This window comes from Bufo bufo, chromosome 5, assembly GCF_905171765.1.
Source record: "Bufo bufo chromosome 5, aBufBuf1.1, whole genome shotgun sequence".
In the NCBI taxonomy this organism is placed as follows: domain Eukaryota; kingdom Metazoa; phylum Chordata; class Amphibia; order Anura; family Bufonidae; genus Bufo; species Bufo bufo.
This window is the reverse complement of record NC_053393.1, coordinates 25,594,391-25,612,132: the sequence shown is the minus strand read 5'-3', so window position 1 is coordinate 25,612,132 and position 17,742 is coordinate 25,594,391. Positions and strand designations below refer to the sequence as shown.

The 17,742-nt window shown below is 42.7% G+C and overlaps 1 protein-coding gene across 1 annotated transcript in view; it reads right to left on the bottom strand.

The window, feature by feature from the left end:
* The window catches only part of TRAPPC9 (trafficking protein particle complex subunit 9), a 516,382-nt gene that overhangs the window by 394,205 nt on the left and 104,435 nt on the right, over window positions 1-17,742 (bottom strand). The window lies entirely within an intron of this gene.

The window sequence follows — 17,742 nt, the reverse complement described above, 5'->3', positions numbered from 1 at the left end:
TAGATATAGAGCGCTCCCTCTACCACAAAAGCTATACAAGACCTCCAACAAGAACTCCACTCCATAGCTAAACCCCTTTTTAACTGCCGGTGACCAGTCTTTCCTTTATGTCACAGGCAGTAAAGGCATAGCTCTGCAGTGTGAGGATTACATCAAACAGCGCCCTATATCTCAGCTTTCTGAAACAGCACGTGTGTTTGAAATGAGGGGGCGTAGGATATTAAAACGTACCTGAGTTTTTAATAAAAACTTTGCATAATGGCTGCGCTTCTTTGTGCAATCACTTCCCTAAAGTCTCTTTCAGCCGTGTTATTCCCTGTTTCAGCTGCACAGCTAGATGCATTTCTCTCAGAAGCCTCTCTCCCTTCTGCCAGTACTGTACGCAGTGACCTCCCTTCCCTTAAAGAGAACCTGTCACCTCCAAAAATCATCTGAAGCCGCCAGCAGTACCTGACAGTAGCCAGAAGTGCGTTTCTGACGATCGTTTTGTTCCTGAAGGCAGATGCGGCAAAAGCTCAGAAAACGTTCCTTTATCCCCTGCCGTCGTTGAAGTCAAGGGGGCAGCAGCCTCCTTGCTTCAAGTCAAGGTAACCACACCCCCTTCCGTGCCCCTTCGTTGTGACTGACAGCCGGCAGTTTGGCTGGCATTGCGTAACTCTGAATAAGCGCTGTCACTTGACTTCAAGCATGTCTAGAGAAGCGCGCCGGCAGGGGATGAAGGACAGTTTTCAGAGCTTTTGCCGCATCTGCCTTCAGGAACAAAACAATCGTCAGAAACACACTGCTCGCTACTCTCAGGTACTGCTGGCGGCTTCGGATGGTTTTTGGAGGTGACAGGTTCCCTTTTAAGGCTATGTATACACCTTCGGAGGCAATTTTATTTTATGATTGCATGTTACTCATTTTTGGCTAAGAATCATTTTTTTCAATTAGCCGATATTAAAAATATTGAGCTGTTCTGTCACAAAGGGTTAACTGTTTTTCTAGCTGTGTGACCAGTACTTTCACTTTGTGCCGGTCATCTAATAACCATCATCTCTAAACTACTAAGAGAACAAACACTTATTGAAGCCACATTCTTATCAGTAAGATAAGATCTGAGCTATAATGAGTGTTTATAATGTCAGAGATCAGAGATAAGGAGTCCGTCTGCTCCTGGTCTGACGGAAAAGATGGAAAATCTGAAGGGTGCTACTAGAGCATGTCAGTTCTGTACAGAAAAATGACATATTTTTAATAAAGACTCATTTCAAAAATTATTTTTAGCTCAAAATAAGTACAATGCAATAGGAAAGGAAAATTGCCCCCAAAGGTGTACGTTCCCTGTTCTGTTTGGAGCTCACAGAACGGGAGGGAGAGATCAGGTAACAGAAAGGCAGGAGGCACCTGTGATGTTCAGAAGCAGTTCTTTTATCAGGCTTCCGAACGTGTGATGCCCGTTGCCATATTGAGGATCCGCAATACACGGGCACCGTTCCGTGGCCATTCCGCATCATGGATGCGGACACATTCATTTCAATGGGTCTGCAAATCCGGAACAGAAGAACGGAACACTACGGAGTGCTTTCTGGGGTTCTGTTCCGTGCTTCCGCACCGCAAAAAGATAGAACTTGCTCTATCTTTTTGTGGAACGGAAGGATCGCGGACCCATTCGAGTGAATGGGTCTGCAATCCCCATGCGCCTGCCCCACGGACGGTGCCCGTGCATTGCGGTCCACAGCACGGGCTTCTCACGTTCGTGTGAATGAGCCCTTATTAGGATCTCAGCTAGTTCTGATATGCCCGCACTCCCTCACTACCAGGGATAGGATCTTGCCCGACAGCAGGAAGTGGACTGCAACTCATGGGAAGTGAGACCCCTAGTGGCCATGACGTCACAGCTTTTTTCAGGTGAATGCAGGCAGATTTTTTAAATGAATTGATTTACAAAATTTGCTAATTTCACCATTTTCTATTAAATGAAATAAAATTGTGTGAAAGTACAGTGACTCTTAGATTAAATGGGCTTACCGGGTGTAAAATATCTGATCGGTGGGGGTCCAACTCCCGGCACCCCTTCCGATCAGCAGTTTTCAGAGGCCGTGGCACTTTGGTGTGCACTGCTGCCTCTTCCTAGGCCAGTGGCGTCACATTCCTCAGTCACGTGGCCTATGAGGTGCTCAGTCCCATTCACGTGAATGGGCCTGGGCTGCAATACCAAGCATGGCCACTATATAACGTAAGGCGCTGTGCTTGGTAAGTTGTGAGGCCACAGTGCTCATCTGGGTGCGGCAACCCTTTCAAACAGCAGAGAGTCGGACCCCCACTGATCGGACCCTGAGGATAGCTCATCGATATTGTACTCCCGGAAAAAATACCTTTAAAAGGTAAACACTTGAGAATTTCAAGCAGTTGCATGCAACAAAATACTAATCGACGCGTTCAGCTTGCACCCTGCAATCTTTGATGGCTTCTTCAGGGTCATAAAGAACTCAAGGAAGTTTACTAAGTTACAACTACATTAATGGAAGAAGATGAGACTGACAGCAAACTGGCTGCATGTGCCTGAGCTGCTGACGGGCGCTTCAATCCATGCTGGGATTTCCCGCTCTGAGAGAGGCAGGAAGAGCCGCTGTCTGCATTGAGATTTGTTCAGAAGGCTGCCATAGAGAACAGCGTGAAATCTTGGATCTCGGCTCCACCAGTGAATCAATACAGCGTATGGAAGGGTCCTTCATGTCCACGTGACGTCCGTATCCCCCTCACTGTGCAAATACTGACATGTCTATGAACCGATGATGTTATGAGGCCTAAATATTAATCTACGTGCTATAAATGTACAGAGAAAAATTCCAGTTTTTATCTGTTCTACCAAATTTTCTTCCACCGTACTAATTTAGGTGCCCTCAGTGCTTTTCAGCCTGATCTTCCTGGTTCATGACACATAAGCCAAAACCGCTTACCTGTCCTTTTTTCATTTCAACAAGATCATACTTCACTATCCACATAGAGCCTATACTACATCCGGTTCATCGTGAATAGAACGTAAGAACTGCAGTAAAGACTGACACGCAGAGCGAGCTGAAGAGGCTCTGGCAGTATGAATGCAGATTTGTGTGTCCATGGAAAGACGACGACCGCCATGGGAACGCCCCTTAGGTCGTGTCATACAGTACGCATGTGCAGCAATGCCAGCATGATACGACATGGCGGGAGGACCAGGCACATCTTGGGGGTTATGGTTCTTACCATGTGAAGGACTATAACCAATAACAGGATGACGACCGCAGCGACACAGGAGCGAGCGATCCGATAAAAGCGTTCGCACAAGATGCTTGCAATCAATGGTAGCGAGCGGAGAGAGGCCTCGCTTATGGCGGATACTAAATATAGCCCATTGTGTCTCCGCGCTTTAATTACAGGCGCTGTACGCAGAGCGGTTAAGTGGGGGAAGCAATAAAGGAAAATTATCATAATGAAAAACGTGGATGAAAAGAAAACGCAGCGTGGCATAAATAAGAAGGCGCTGATTTACATAAGTGGTTATGGAAGGAGGAGAGGCGAGATCAAGAGACGTGCAAGACCATCGCGCCATTTCTGTCACATCTGATTATGGGAAAGCTGGGTGACCACCAATAAGACAGGCACTACTACTCCCATCATGCCGCAACCCAACTAGTCAGCTTTCCTTGGCCAATCTGACCACTTCTGTTGAAGCTTATTAGGCAGGTTTGACCCTGATAATTTCCACCACAAAAAAAGAAGACGGTGACAAAGTCTGTACAAGCAGAATTGTAGAATACAGCTCTGGATGTGATTGGAGTATTTCATGTAACCTCAACAGAGTACAAACTACATTTAGCAAAGTATTTTCACTGTTACTCCATGTTGGATAAAATATAAACATTGTAACTTTGCTTGCGTTGGTCTGTTGTGTTCTCCATTCACAACCAAATCTGCATTCAGAATTCTACTGGTTCCTGACTCTACAGAGATGGGCACTGCAGTATCCATAAGGGTCCATTCACACGTCCGCAATTTGGTTCCACATTTTGCGGATTGAAATTGCGGACCCATTTGGTTCTATGAGGCAGCACGATGTGCTGCCCGATTCCAGAATTGAGAATACGCACTTCCGGGTCCGCAATTCCGTTCCCGAAAAAAATAGAACATGTCCCATTCTTGTCCGCAATTGCGGACAGAATAGGCATTTTCTATTAAGTGCCGGCGATGTGCGGTCCGCAAAACACACACACGGACGTGTGAATGGACGCTTAAAGCTGAGTGATTAGGTCACTTGTCCAGAGGGGGGGTGCATATAAGCCACAGTGTTTTTAAAAAGCTGAATGGTAACTGCAGCTTTGGACCTGACTGGAGAAGAAGATGTGAAATACAAAATGTAAAATTACTACTAATAAAAAAAATATGATTTAATAGTATTTGCAAAGGAACTCAACATTCGGTAAAATTATTAATTTTCCAAATGATTTGCATTAACTTAAGTTGGTTTGTATTATTCACCAGTCACATCCAGAGCTGCATTCAAAATTGTCAACCTCACTTCAGCATAAGATGTGATGCGACTCCAAATCCATTTGAAATACATTTGGCAAAGCATTTGCAAAGTTACTCACTAACAGACGGTATATCACCTACAATTAAAAATCAGATGCCTTACCTTGTGCTGATTTATCGTATCCTCCAGTCACACCCAAAGCTTTACAAAAAAATTATGACAGCTAATACCAAAGAGGAAGGACACAGTAGGAGCTCTGATGACCTTTATTAAGTCTAACTCTGTAAGGAGACATGTCTAACAGCAGAGCGCAGATATCGTGAATCAGGCCAATCAGCAGAATGGTAAATACAGCTCTGGGTGTGAATAGAGCGCATCCACCTACCAGAGCTGTACTCCAGATTTTTATAGCTTACCGGAAGAAAAAGGAAGGCGATTTTGCTGACAATCATTACGTAGGTCACATGTCTGACCTCAGACATGATTGTTTAATGCAGCTTCGGATGTGAATGGAGCATGACAACTCAGGAAAAAAATAATATAGCAATAATGTAGATTTAACATTTATGAGATGGACAGTGCAGGGGCGATTTTACATTTCTCTTGAGCGGTCACTAGGTAGGAGCATAATCGACACTATATGACGGTATATTTCATTCTGCCATGTTCCATGGAGACAGAAACCCCCGGGGACTGTGCAGATTTACAGGTCTTCAGCTCTGAACCTCCACACAGTAGTATTGTAATACTAGATGATAATAAAGGGGACCACCGCCCATATTACAACAGGAGGAGCCGAGGTGCACAGAGAGGCTTGAGCCCGCCCTCGGTGCACTTGATTGCTCCTTTGTATGGATTAAAAGCACTTTTTCTCCAGAATGAAGCACCGGATGGCCCAGTGAAAGGTATCATTGTATTCCGCTGGGCTAGCCCTACAAGGCGTGGCGCTAAGTGTGTCTGATGACAGGTCCCCTTTAATTATCAAGCTTCCACTTAGTCCTGCTCACACAGCCATACCCTATCTCCATGTGCTTCTATTTACTGACAGCAAGCACCGGTGGAAATTCAAATGCAAAACTTGCCGGGGCAGAGTGATGAGGATTTATGAACATACTGTAAGTTACACAGAGGTCAATTGAAGGGTTAAAAGCGTACTCCTGAACATAAGGTGTAAACCGCTACGGCTGGCGCCGCAGTGCGCTGTAAAGATGGGATTACACCGTGAGATGAAAAAGGGGAAAAACTTCTCAGACGCAATTCCTGCACAATGACCCAAGGATGCGACGCGTCCCCTTTACCTGACACTTAACCCTTTCCCTCCCCCTCTGTGAAGCTCTGCCACGAACGGTCCCGCCGATCCCACAGGGTAAAACACGGCGTTGATCGCGGCAGACTTAATGACCGTGCACAGCGCGAACAAATTGGACCATGCAAGACGATCAAACGCAGCCTTGAACGTTGTGGAGATCAAAGCCGGCGTCCCACGTCTGCTACACGAATTACACCGCGACAACATTTACACTAGAAAAGGAATTTCACAGCCGCGGTAATCCTTTGTTGTCCGCCAGGGGAAGCGGAGGAACAACAATTGGCTCTAAATGACTGTGTCCGACACTGCCGGGCGGTTCTCCGGGCTACGCTGCTCCTGCACCGTCCCCTCGCTTGGTACCTGCGACAGAGCTCTCATCGAAGGAGACTGGGACTACGAATACAGTAGAGAGGGAGGACTGGTGACGGCCAATCTATCCAGGACTCACGGGCAGTCACTGTGGAAGGGGTTGTCTCATCATGGACAATGGGGGCATATCGCTAGGATATGCCCCCATTGTCTTATAGGTACGGGTCCCACCGCTGGGACCCGCACCTATATCGAGAACTGCGCGCCGCAAGTGAAGAAGGACGCATTGCGCATGCGCAGCCGCCCTCCATTTATTTTCTATGGGGCCGGTAAAAATAGCCGAGCGCTGGCTCGGCTATTTCCGTCGGCCGCATAAAAATGAATGGAGGGCGGCTGCGCATGCGCGGTACGCTCCCATTAACTTCTATGGTGAGCAGGCTTAGTGGTGGTTGGACCGGAGTCCTCCAGCCACCACCTTGCGGAGCTCCGTTCTCGATATAGGTGCTGGGACCGGAACCTATAAGACAATGGGGGCATATCATAGCGAAATGCCCTCAGTGTCCATGGTGACACAACCCCTTTAAAGGGCTTGTCCAGAATATTTTTAAAAAGTCATGGAAAGTGAGAAAGTAAAAATAAAATATATATATACACATTTATAACTCATCTTATTAAATCCCCTGCCGTGCATGCGCCAACACTCCAGTGGCGACGTCTAAATATATGGAATGAGATAACCGAGCATCACTGGAACGTCAGCGCCGGGAATTTAACCCCTTCATGGCCATCAACACACCTTTCATTAAGTCTACAGTCTATCTGCTGCCTGGAGGAGCGAGTGCTGTGCTCCTGATCTGACAGCCGGGATCAGAGAAATCTCCGATCCCAGTCGTTAGACCATTTGGATGATGTACTCATAAGAGATCGTCAGGCGGACTTGGTTTCAAATGAATGAGGCTCCCGCTGTCACCTCACGGCCCTCCACACAATGCGATCTCAAGGAAGGTGGCCGGTGGTTTCTATGACAGCAAGCAGAGATCCTGAAAAGGATAGAAAGGGTGGAGAATTTAACGGCAAGTTATATTAGAGAGCGGCAGGACTGAAATCTCCAGGATCATCCTATGCAGAGTGAAGGAGTGACCCCCAACAGCGCAGGAGGAGCAGAGCCCTGACAGGGAGAAATACACCACATCTTTAGTACATTGCACAAGATTTGCCGAATCCACCGCCTGCAGCAGCCACAGATCAGGTGGAGTCAGACTGGAAGCTGCACACCATTTATAACAGAGCCGCCGGAAAGTCAGAGTCAGACGATACAATGGGAGTGCTGAGAGGCGGTAATAAGTGAGGTTTATATCAAAGTCTCTCACCAAGTATGAAAGTGAGGAAGGAGATAATACAGATGGCGGTAAATCACAGACCGTATAAACACACAGTGCAGGAGCGCTCAGCACAGATCTTATCAGAACTCAATGCAAGTAGACTAGATAGAGCAGCATATTACAGAATATATATATATATACCTCCGCCGCTACAGAGACTACAAGAGGCTGTACAATAATGGTCATAGTCTATATAGAAGGCACAATCGTGGCAGTATATTCTTGTACATAGGAGCAGTATTATAGTAGTTATATTCTTGTACATAGGAGCAGTATTATAGTAGTTATATTCCTGTACATAGGAGTAGTATTATAGTAGTTATATTCTTGTACATAGGAGGCAGCACTATAGTAGTTATATTCTTGTACATAGGAGGCAGTATTATAGTAGTTATATTCTTGTACATGGAGCAGTATTATAGTAGTTATATTCTTGTACATAGGAGCAGTATTATAGTAGTTATATTCTTGTACTTAGAAGCAGTATTATAGTACTTATATTCTTGTACATAGGAGGCAGTATTATAGTAGTTATATTCTTGTACATAGGAGCAGTATTATAGTAGTTATATTCTTGTACATAGGAGGCAGTATTATAGTAGTTTCATTCTTGTACATAGGAGCAGTATTATAGTAGTTATATTCTTGTACATAGGAGAAGTATTATAGTAGTTATATTCTTGTACATAGGAGCAGTATTATAGTAGTTATATTCTTGTACATAGGAGCAGTATTATAGTAGTTATATTCTTGTACATAGGAGCAGTATTATAGTAGTTATATTCTTGTACATAGGAGGCAGTATTATAGTAGTTATATTCTTGTACATAGGAGCAGTATTATAATAGTTATATTCTTGTACATAGGAGGCAGTATTATAGTAGTTATATTCTTGTACATAGGAGCAGTATTATAGTAGTTATATTCTTGTACATAGGAGGCAGTATTATAGTAGTTATATTCTTGTACATAGGAGCAGTATTATAGTAGTTATATTCTTGTACATAGGAGCAGTATTATAGTAGTTATATTCTTGTACATAGGAGCGGTATTATAGTAGTTATATTCTTGTACATAGTAGCAGTATTATAGTAGTTATATTCTTGTACAGAGGAGCAGTATTATAGTAGTTATATTCTTGTACATAGGAGGCAGTATTATAGTAGTTATATTCTTGTACATAGGAGGCAGTATTATAGTAGTTATATTCTTGTACATAGGAGCAGTATTATAGTAGTTATATTCTTATACATAGGAGCAGTATTATAGTAGTTATATTCTTGTACATAGGAGCAGTATTATAGTAGTTATATTCTTGTACATAGGAGCAGTATTATAATAGTTATATTCTTGTACATAGGAGCAGTATTATAGTAGTTATATTCTTGTAGATAGGAGCAGTATTATAGTAGTTATATTCTTAACCATATTTCTTTTTATTGAGGTAAGAAAACAAGGCCACATGCCCACACAAGACATCAGTATCATAACATTAAAAGTTACAGTAGTTATCCAGCATACAAGTCATGTGTAGACAATACTAGCGATTATCATCATCATCACCATAAAACAAACATCAAAAGGAGGAAAAAAGGGAAGGAGGGGGAGACAATGGGTTAGGTGGGGGAGGGGGCAGAGAAGTGAGGGGATCCTGCTCTATCATGTGAAATTCCTGTGTGATTTCCATGGGGACCATAGCTTTAGGAAACAATGGCGAGAGTTTGTTTCCCAATGCGCCAATTCCTCAAAGCGGTAGACATGATCTACCTTGTCCGTCCACATATCTAGATTTGGTGGGGAATCAGTTTTCCACAAAAGGGGAACCAGTAATCTCGCAGCTGTGATCAGCATTGTAGGGAGGTTATTCTTAGCAGGGGTTATCGTGCTATTAGGGCACCACAGTAGGATAAGTTTGGCATCTAATAGGACTTTAGTTTTGCAAACGCTATTAATCATTGATTCTATCAATTTCCAAAACGGTTGAATCTTATGGCAGAACCACCAAATATGTGATAATGAACCGGTTTCTATGCCACATCTCCAGCACACCTCAGGTACCTCAGGATTAAGTTTGTGCAAGAATTCAGGAGTTTTGTACCATCTACTTAGTAGCTTAAAAGAATTCTCCTGAATTCTTACACAACGACTGAAGCCATGTGAATGGGCTAAAACAAAGGCCCTCTCTGGTTCCGTTAGGGTCATAGAAAGCTCTCGCTCCCATGAAGTCACATAACCGAGCTCTGGAGGTAAAGAGGAAAGCAATTCCTTATACATCTGGGATAATGGCCTAAGAGGAGGCCTAGGGGCCAAGACTTTCTTTTCAAGCCAGGAAGGGGAGCTATTACTAGCAAAGTTCACTACGCATAACTTAGTATCTCTCTTAAAGTCTGCTAAGTGGAAAAAAGGAGCTGACTTGATTTCGGGGCGATCCATTATTAAATCCCATTGCAAACTACCATCTGGGAGAAGGACATCCCGCAGGGACAAGCCAGCGAGCCTAGACCAAATCCCGGAGGGGTTTGACACAGAAGGATGAATATAGCTCTGTAACAATTTAAGAGGCATACAGGGGTTAGGAAAGCTAAACTGCTGGGATTTGACCATTTTAGACCATTCTACTAGCATTCCTTTCCAAACCGGGGAAGAGGCGTAGTGATTGGCTGAAAAGGGCCTAACACCCCATAGAGTGAGCTGATCCTGGTTGGTGAGTAGTGCAGATTCGAGCCGTGAGCAAAGAGAGTTAGATTTGTGGGTCAGGGCAGATATACATCTACATAACTGAACAGCAGTGTAATATGACTTTACATCAGGCATCCCAAAGCCTCCAAATTTCTTGTCCCTTGTAAGGACAGAGTAGGCAATGCGTGGAGACTTGCCATTCCAGAGAAAGCGCGTGAACACTCGGCGGACCTCTGAGAAGTATGAGTTTGGCAACCATATGGGAATGGCTTGCAGCAAATAAAGAAATTTGGGGAGAATGAAAGTTTTCAGATAGTTTTTCCTCCCTATCCACGAAACAAAAGGGAGTTTCAGATTCTGTAGGTGAGTGCGAACCTCTTGCAGGAGTGGAGCATAGTTAAGGGAGGCTAGGTCTTGAATATTGGCCGAAACCCGTGTTCCTAAAAATGTAATGTCTCTGGAGGCCGAGGTAAATGGGGTGGCACGTTTTAGACTATTGACTACAGATTGGGGACATGAAATATTAAGTGCCATGGATTTCCCATAATTTATTTTAAAATTGGATACAAATCCAAAATCCTCAAAAGTATTCAACAACTTGGGCAAGGCCTCTGCAGGGTTGGAGGTCATGACTAAAAGGTCATCCGCGAATGCTGCAGTAACATGGGTTTGCGAGCCAATCTGAAGGCCTTTGATAGCAGGATCTGACCTAATTTTACACAAAAGGGTCTCCATGACCAGTACAAACAGTTCCGGGGAGAGGGGGCACCCTTGTCTTGTCCCGTTGGTGATGCGAAATGGTGGGGACAATGCTCCATTGACTTTGACCATGGCAGAGGGGGCCGAATAAAGGGTGTTAACAGCACTAATAAACTGGTCCGGGAGGCCAAACTTCGACAGGGTCCGCGACATAAAGAGCCAGCTGACCCTGTCGAAGGCTTTTTCCGCATCCGTGCTCACCAGGACTAAAGGCCTAGAGGATCTCTTGGCCCAATTCACAAGATGTAGAAGTCGCACCGTATTCTCCGACCCCTGTCTGCCATGGACAAAACCTACTTGTTCCTCATGTACAAAGTCAGGGAGGACATCCTGAAGCCTGGTAGCCAGAATTTTCGCCCACCACTTCACATCATTATTGAGTAAAGATATTGGCCTATAGTCACTGCAGCAAGTTGGATCTTTGTTTTCCTTATGGAGGACAGTAATGTGCGCCAATAAGGAATGAGGAGCAAGAGAGCCCCCTGTCAGAAGGTAGTTGCACAAGTTCCTGAAACGTGGGATTAACACATCCTGAAAGGATTTATAGTATGCAATGGAAAATCCATCCGGTCCGGGGCTTTTGCCCGATGGGATAGACATAAGGACCTTGCGAACCTCTGAATCAGAAATAGGCTTAGTCAGGAGGGAAGTTTTTAATGGGGATACAGAGGGAAGATCTAGAGACTGCAGGAATTTATCAGTAGCTTCGCTTAGATCTCCCGGGGTAGTCCCATTAGGGGGTGGCAAATTATATAAGGCCTCGTAGAAGGCACAAAATGCTTTAGCAACATCTGGAGTGGACTTATGTATTTTGCCCTTGGAGTCTTTAATAGAGGAAACAAAGGAGTCAGAGAACTGCTTCTTGGCAATTGCCGACATCAGTCTGTTTCCTCTATCCCCATGCGCATAGGCCTTAAATCGGGCACGAAGTATCAACTTTGCTGAGGTGACATTCAATAAATTTTTTAGTTTTGTTCTGGCTTCAGTTAGTTCTGCTAGGGTGCTTATAGCCCGAGATTCCTTATGGGAGGATTCTAAACGGGTTATGTTCGCCAATAAGGCGTCCAGGGCTAGTGTCCTTTGTTTTTTCAAAAAAGCTCCCAAAGCTATAAGCTCCCCCCTGAGGACCACCTTATGGAATTCACATAATATAGAAGGAGAAGGAGGCGACTCTGGGGTATCATTAAGCGTGAAAAATTCAGATATTGAGGCCTTAATTTTATCTGCATGTCTGGGGTCTAGAATCAGGGTATCATTAAGACGCCACAAGCGCTCCCTTCTCTGTGGTCCAAACAGGGAAAAATTGACAATGACAGGGGCATGGTCGGACAATGTTATATTACCTATCCGGGCTCCAGAGACATTACGCACATGTGAACTCGACAGGAAAATGTAATCCAATCTGTGGAAAGACAGTTTAGCATGTGAATAAAAAGTATAATCTCGGCCATTGGGGTTTAGGGCCCGCCAGACATCTAATACTTTAAGTTTCCTCAGGGAAATTTTTAATCTTCTCAGGAGCCTGTAAGATACTGAAGGTCTGCCCGCCGAGGTGTCCACCGCTGGCTCCAGGGCAACATTGAAGTCGCCCCCCAAAACTAGTAAGCCCTCAGAGAAGGAGGACAACACATTAAGGGTCTGAACGAGCCATGGTACTTGGCCTTTATTGGGAGCGTATAAGTTAGCAAAGGTCACTGGAGATTCGCCCAGTAAACCCTTTACAAAGATGTACCTGCCCTCAGGGTCCGCTGAGATAGCTGAGTGCTTAAAGGGGAGGCATTTATGCACAGCTATACTAACCCCTCTACTGGTGGAATCATGAGTACTGTGAAACCACTGGACAAATTTCTTGGGGGGAAGTTTAGGAACTTTGCCTGTTCTAAAATGGGTCTCTTGCAAAAAGGCCACAGAGACCTTATCTTTCAGAAGGAGAGATAGAGTTTGAGACCTTTTACATGGCTCGTTCAGCCCATGCGCGTTTAGTGAGGCGACTATTATAGAAGACATTTTTGCATACATTCAGGTGAGTAAATGCATAATACATCCATGGAAGTATGGAAGAGCACACAGATGATATGAGCAGGAGAAGGGAAAAAAGGTAGGGGAAGTACAAAAGAACAAAAAATGAGTAAGAGAACATTAAACATGTCAAGTTGACAAGTGAGTAACTCAGGCAAGAAACCCGTCCGAGGAGGGTTAGGCACTCTACCTATCACCAGCCAAGACAGGATTGGGCTGGCGAGGGGGCAAGTAAAGCACCTGTGGTCTGAACAAAAGAGACCAAAAACGAAAGATGTGTCCAGCATCTTAATCTATCCGGACATCGCCCTGCAGTGGGGAACAGAATGCAATGTCCTAGAGGTAGCGTCCTGTAGCAGCCATGACACGGCACAAGGCCCTTTAAACATAACATTGAGCCCAATAGGCCACAAAAATAAAACACTAAAAATGTAGAAAACATTGAAAATGTAGGAAGATCATGTCCGCCTTCAATAACCTGAATAACACATAGGTGAGCATCAGTCATCTCCTATTCTGTGGAGGTAGAAATATCAGCAAGGTATGCTTACAAACACCTCTAATCAGGTGGGATCCCTTTCCATCCTGCTGCGTCCCGAACGGTCCGACTTGCCCGCAGACGCTGTTTGCCAAGCGGTGACACGAGGTGGTATGGGGAGGGCGCCATCTTGGTCAGCCGGTAACCGTGAGGGGATTTCCATCGGAGGAACGTCCAGGGACCGCCAGACAGATTCCAGGTCAGCAGGTGAACGCACGGTCAGTAGCTTACCATTCCTGGAAATCGCCAACCCAAAGGGGTATAGCCAGCGGAATGGGGTCGAGGTTTTTCTCAGGATATCCAGGAGAGGCCTGAGAAGGCGCCGCTTGGCCAGGGTGGATGGCGCGATGTCCTGGAACATCTGGATCGGGGTATTTTCGTATTCTAGTACCTCTAATTCTCTTTGGCTTTTGAGGATGGCTGCGGTATCAACGTAACTTAACAAGCCACAGATTACATCACGTGGCGGTTCTTGCGGTTTAGGCCTAGGGCGCAGCGCCCTGTGTATGCGCTCCACCACGATTCCCGCCGCTCTGTCAGGGTCCAGCAGCTTAGAGAACAATTCACGTGCCACTGTCGGTAAGGCCTCCGCTGCAAACGACTCAGGTAGGCCGCGGATGCGGATATTGCGCCGGCGGCTACGATTTTCTTGGTCTTCCAATTTCAGGAAGGCATCGTTTAGCAAGGCCTTGTGAGACGCCAGCACCTCCGACGCTTTACTTTCATATGTCATGATGGCCTCCTGAGTGGCTTCTAACGCCACCACTCTCTGCCCCAGATGCTTCATGTCGTCCTTGATATCAGACAGGTCTTGTTTCAGGGGCGAGAGGGCAGATTCAAGGACCCGGCGCAGGGTTCGCTCTGAGAGAGGTGGGTCTCTGGGTCTCTTGTCCGAGACATCGGAGCCGCTGCCTGCGTCTGATAATTCCCCGGCGTCAGAGTCCTGTGCAGCAGACGTCGCCATATTGGGGCCTTTCTGCGCCGTGAACCTCGACGTTTTCCGGAGAAACTTCTCCATCTCTGGCTGTTTGGAGCGCAGTGGGGTGGACTCTGAGCTTCCTCTGTTCTTTTCTCTGCCAGGTTTCCCCATAATCAGGCAAATTATGAGCTTTTATAGGGCAAATGAGCCGGAATGCTGGAGGAGCTCAAGCTCGTGCGGCCATTCAGCAGCGTGGCTAGGCTCCGCCCCTATACTAGTTATATTCTTGTACATAGGAGGCAGTATTATAGTAGTTATATTCTTGTACATAGGAGCAGTATTATAGTAGTTATATTCTTGTACATAGGAGCAGTATTATAGTAGTTATATTCTTGTACATAGGAGGCAGTATTATAGCAGTTATATTCTTGTACATAGGAGCAGTATTATAGTAGTTATATTCTTGTACATAGGAGCAGTATTATAGTAGTTATATTCTTGTACATAGGAGGCAGTATTATAGCAGTTATATTCTTGTACATAGGAGCAGTATTATAGTAGTTATATTCCTTTACATAGGAGGCAGTATTATAGTAGTTATATTCTTGTACATAGGAGCAGTATTATAGTAGTTATATTCTTGTACATAGGAGCAGTATTATAGTAGTTATATTCTTGTACATAGGAGCAGTATTATAGTAGTTATATTCTTGTACATAGAAGCAGTATTATAGTAGTTATATTCTTGTACATAGGAGCAGTATTATAGTAGTTATATTCTTGTACATAGGAGGCAGTATTATAGTAGTTATATTCTTGTACATAGGAGCAGTATTATAGTAGTTATATTCTTGTACATAGGAGCAGTATTATAGTAGTTATATTCCTGTACATAGGAGAAGTATTATAGTAGCTATATTCTTGTACATAGGAGGCAGTATTATAGTAGTTATATTCTTGTACATAGGAGCAGTATTATAGTAGTTATATTCCTGTACATAGGAGCAGTATTATAGTAGTTATATTCTTGTACATAGGAGCAGTATTATAGTAGTTATATTCCTGTACATAGGAGCAGTATTATAGTAGTTATATTCTTGTACATAGGAGGCAGTATTATAGTAGTTATATTCTTGTACATAGGAGCAGTATTATAGTAGTTATATTCTTGTACATAGGAGCAGTATTATAGTAGTTATATTCTTGTATATAGGGAGCAGTATTATAGTAGTTATATTCTTGTACATAGGAGCAGTATTATAGTAGTTATATTCCTATACATAGGAGGCAGTATTATAGTAGTTATATTCTTGTACATAGGAGCAGTATTATAGTAGTTATATCCTTGTACACAGGAGGCAGTATTATAGTAGTTATATTCTTGTACATAGGAGGCAGTATTATAGTAGTTATATTCTTGTACATAGGAGCAGTATTATAGTAGTTATATTCTTGTACATAGGAGGCAGTATTATAGTAGTTATATTCTTGTACATAGGAGCAGTATTATAGTAGGTATATTCTTGTACATAGGAGCAGTATTATAGTAGTTATATTCTTGTACATAGGAGCGGTATTATAGTAGTTATATTCTTGTACATAGTAGCGGTATTATAGTAGTTATATTCTTGTACATAGTAGCGGTATTATAGTAGATATATTCTTGTACATAGTAGCAGTATTATAGTAGATATATTCTTGTACATAGGAGGCAGTATTATAGTAGTTATATTCTTGTACATAGGAGCAGTATTATAGTAGTTATATTCCTGTACATAGGAGCAGTATTATAGTAGTTATATTCTTGTACATAGGAGCAGTATTATAGTAGTTATATTCTTGTACATAGGAGCAGTATTATAGTAGTTATATTCTTGTATATAGGGAGCAGTATTATAGTAGTTATATTCTTGTACATAGGAGCAGTATTATAGTAGTTATATTCCTATACATAGGAGGCAGTATTATAGTAGTTATATTCTTGTACATAGGAGCAGTATTATAGTAGTTATATTCTTGTACATAGGAGCGGTATTATAGTAGTTATATTCTTGTACATAGGAGAAGTATTATAGTAGTTATATTCTTGTACATAGGAGCAGTATTATAGTAGTTATATTCTTGTACATAGGAGGCAGTATTATAGTAGTTATATTCTTGTACATAGGAGGCAGTATTATAGTAGTTATATTCTTGTACATAGGAGGCAGTATTATAGTAGTTATATTCTTGTACATAGGAGCAGTATTATAGTAGTTATATTCTTGTACATAGGAGCAGTATTATAGTAGTTATATTCTTGTACATAGGAGCAGTATTATAGTAGTTATATTCTTGAACATAGGAGGCAGTATTATAGTAGTTATATTCTTGTACATAGGAGGCAGTATTATAGTAGTTATATTCTTGTACATAGGAGCAGTATTATAGTAAATATATTCTTGTACATAGGAGCAGTATTATAGTAATTATATTCCTGTACATAGGAGCAGTATTATAGTAGTTATATTCTTGTACATAGGAGCAGTATTATTGTAGTTATATTCTTGTACATAGGAGGCAGTATTATAGTAGTTATATTCTTGTACATAGGAGCAGTATTATAGTATTTATATTCTTGAACATAGGAGCAGTATTATAGTAGTTATATTCTTGTACAGAGGAGCAGTATTATAGTAGTTATATTCTTGTACATATGAGGCAGTATTATAGTAGTTATATTCTTGTACATAGTAGGCAGTATTATAGTACTTATATTCTTGTACATAGGAGCAGTATTATAGTAATTATATTCTTGTACATAGGAGCAGTATTATAGTAGTTATATTCTTGTACATAGGAGCAGTATTATAGTAGTTATATTCCTGTACATAGGAGCAGTATTATAGTAGTTATATTCTTGTACATAGGAGCAGTATTATAGTAGTTATATTCTTGTACATAGGAACAGTATTATACTAGTTATATTATTGTACATAGGAGGCAGTATTATAGTAGTTATATTCTTGTACATAGGAGCAGTATTATAGTAGTTATATTCTTGTACATAGGAGCAGTATTATAGTAGTTATATTCTTGTACATAGGAGGCAGTATTATAGTAATTATATTCTTGTACATAGGAGCAGTATTATAGTAGTTATATTCTTGTACATAGGAGGCAGTATTATAGTAGTTATATTCTTGTACATAGGAGCAGTATTATAGTAGTTATATTCTTGTACATAGGAGCAGTATTATAGTAGTTATATTCTTGTACATAGGAGGCAGTATTATAGTAGTTATATTCTTGTACATAGGAGCAGTATTATAGTAGTTATATTCTTGTACATAG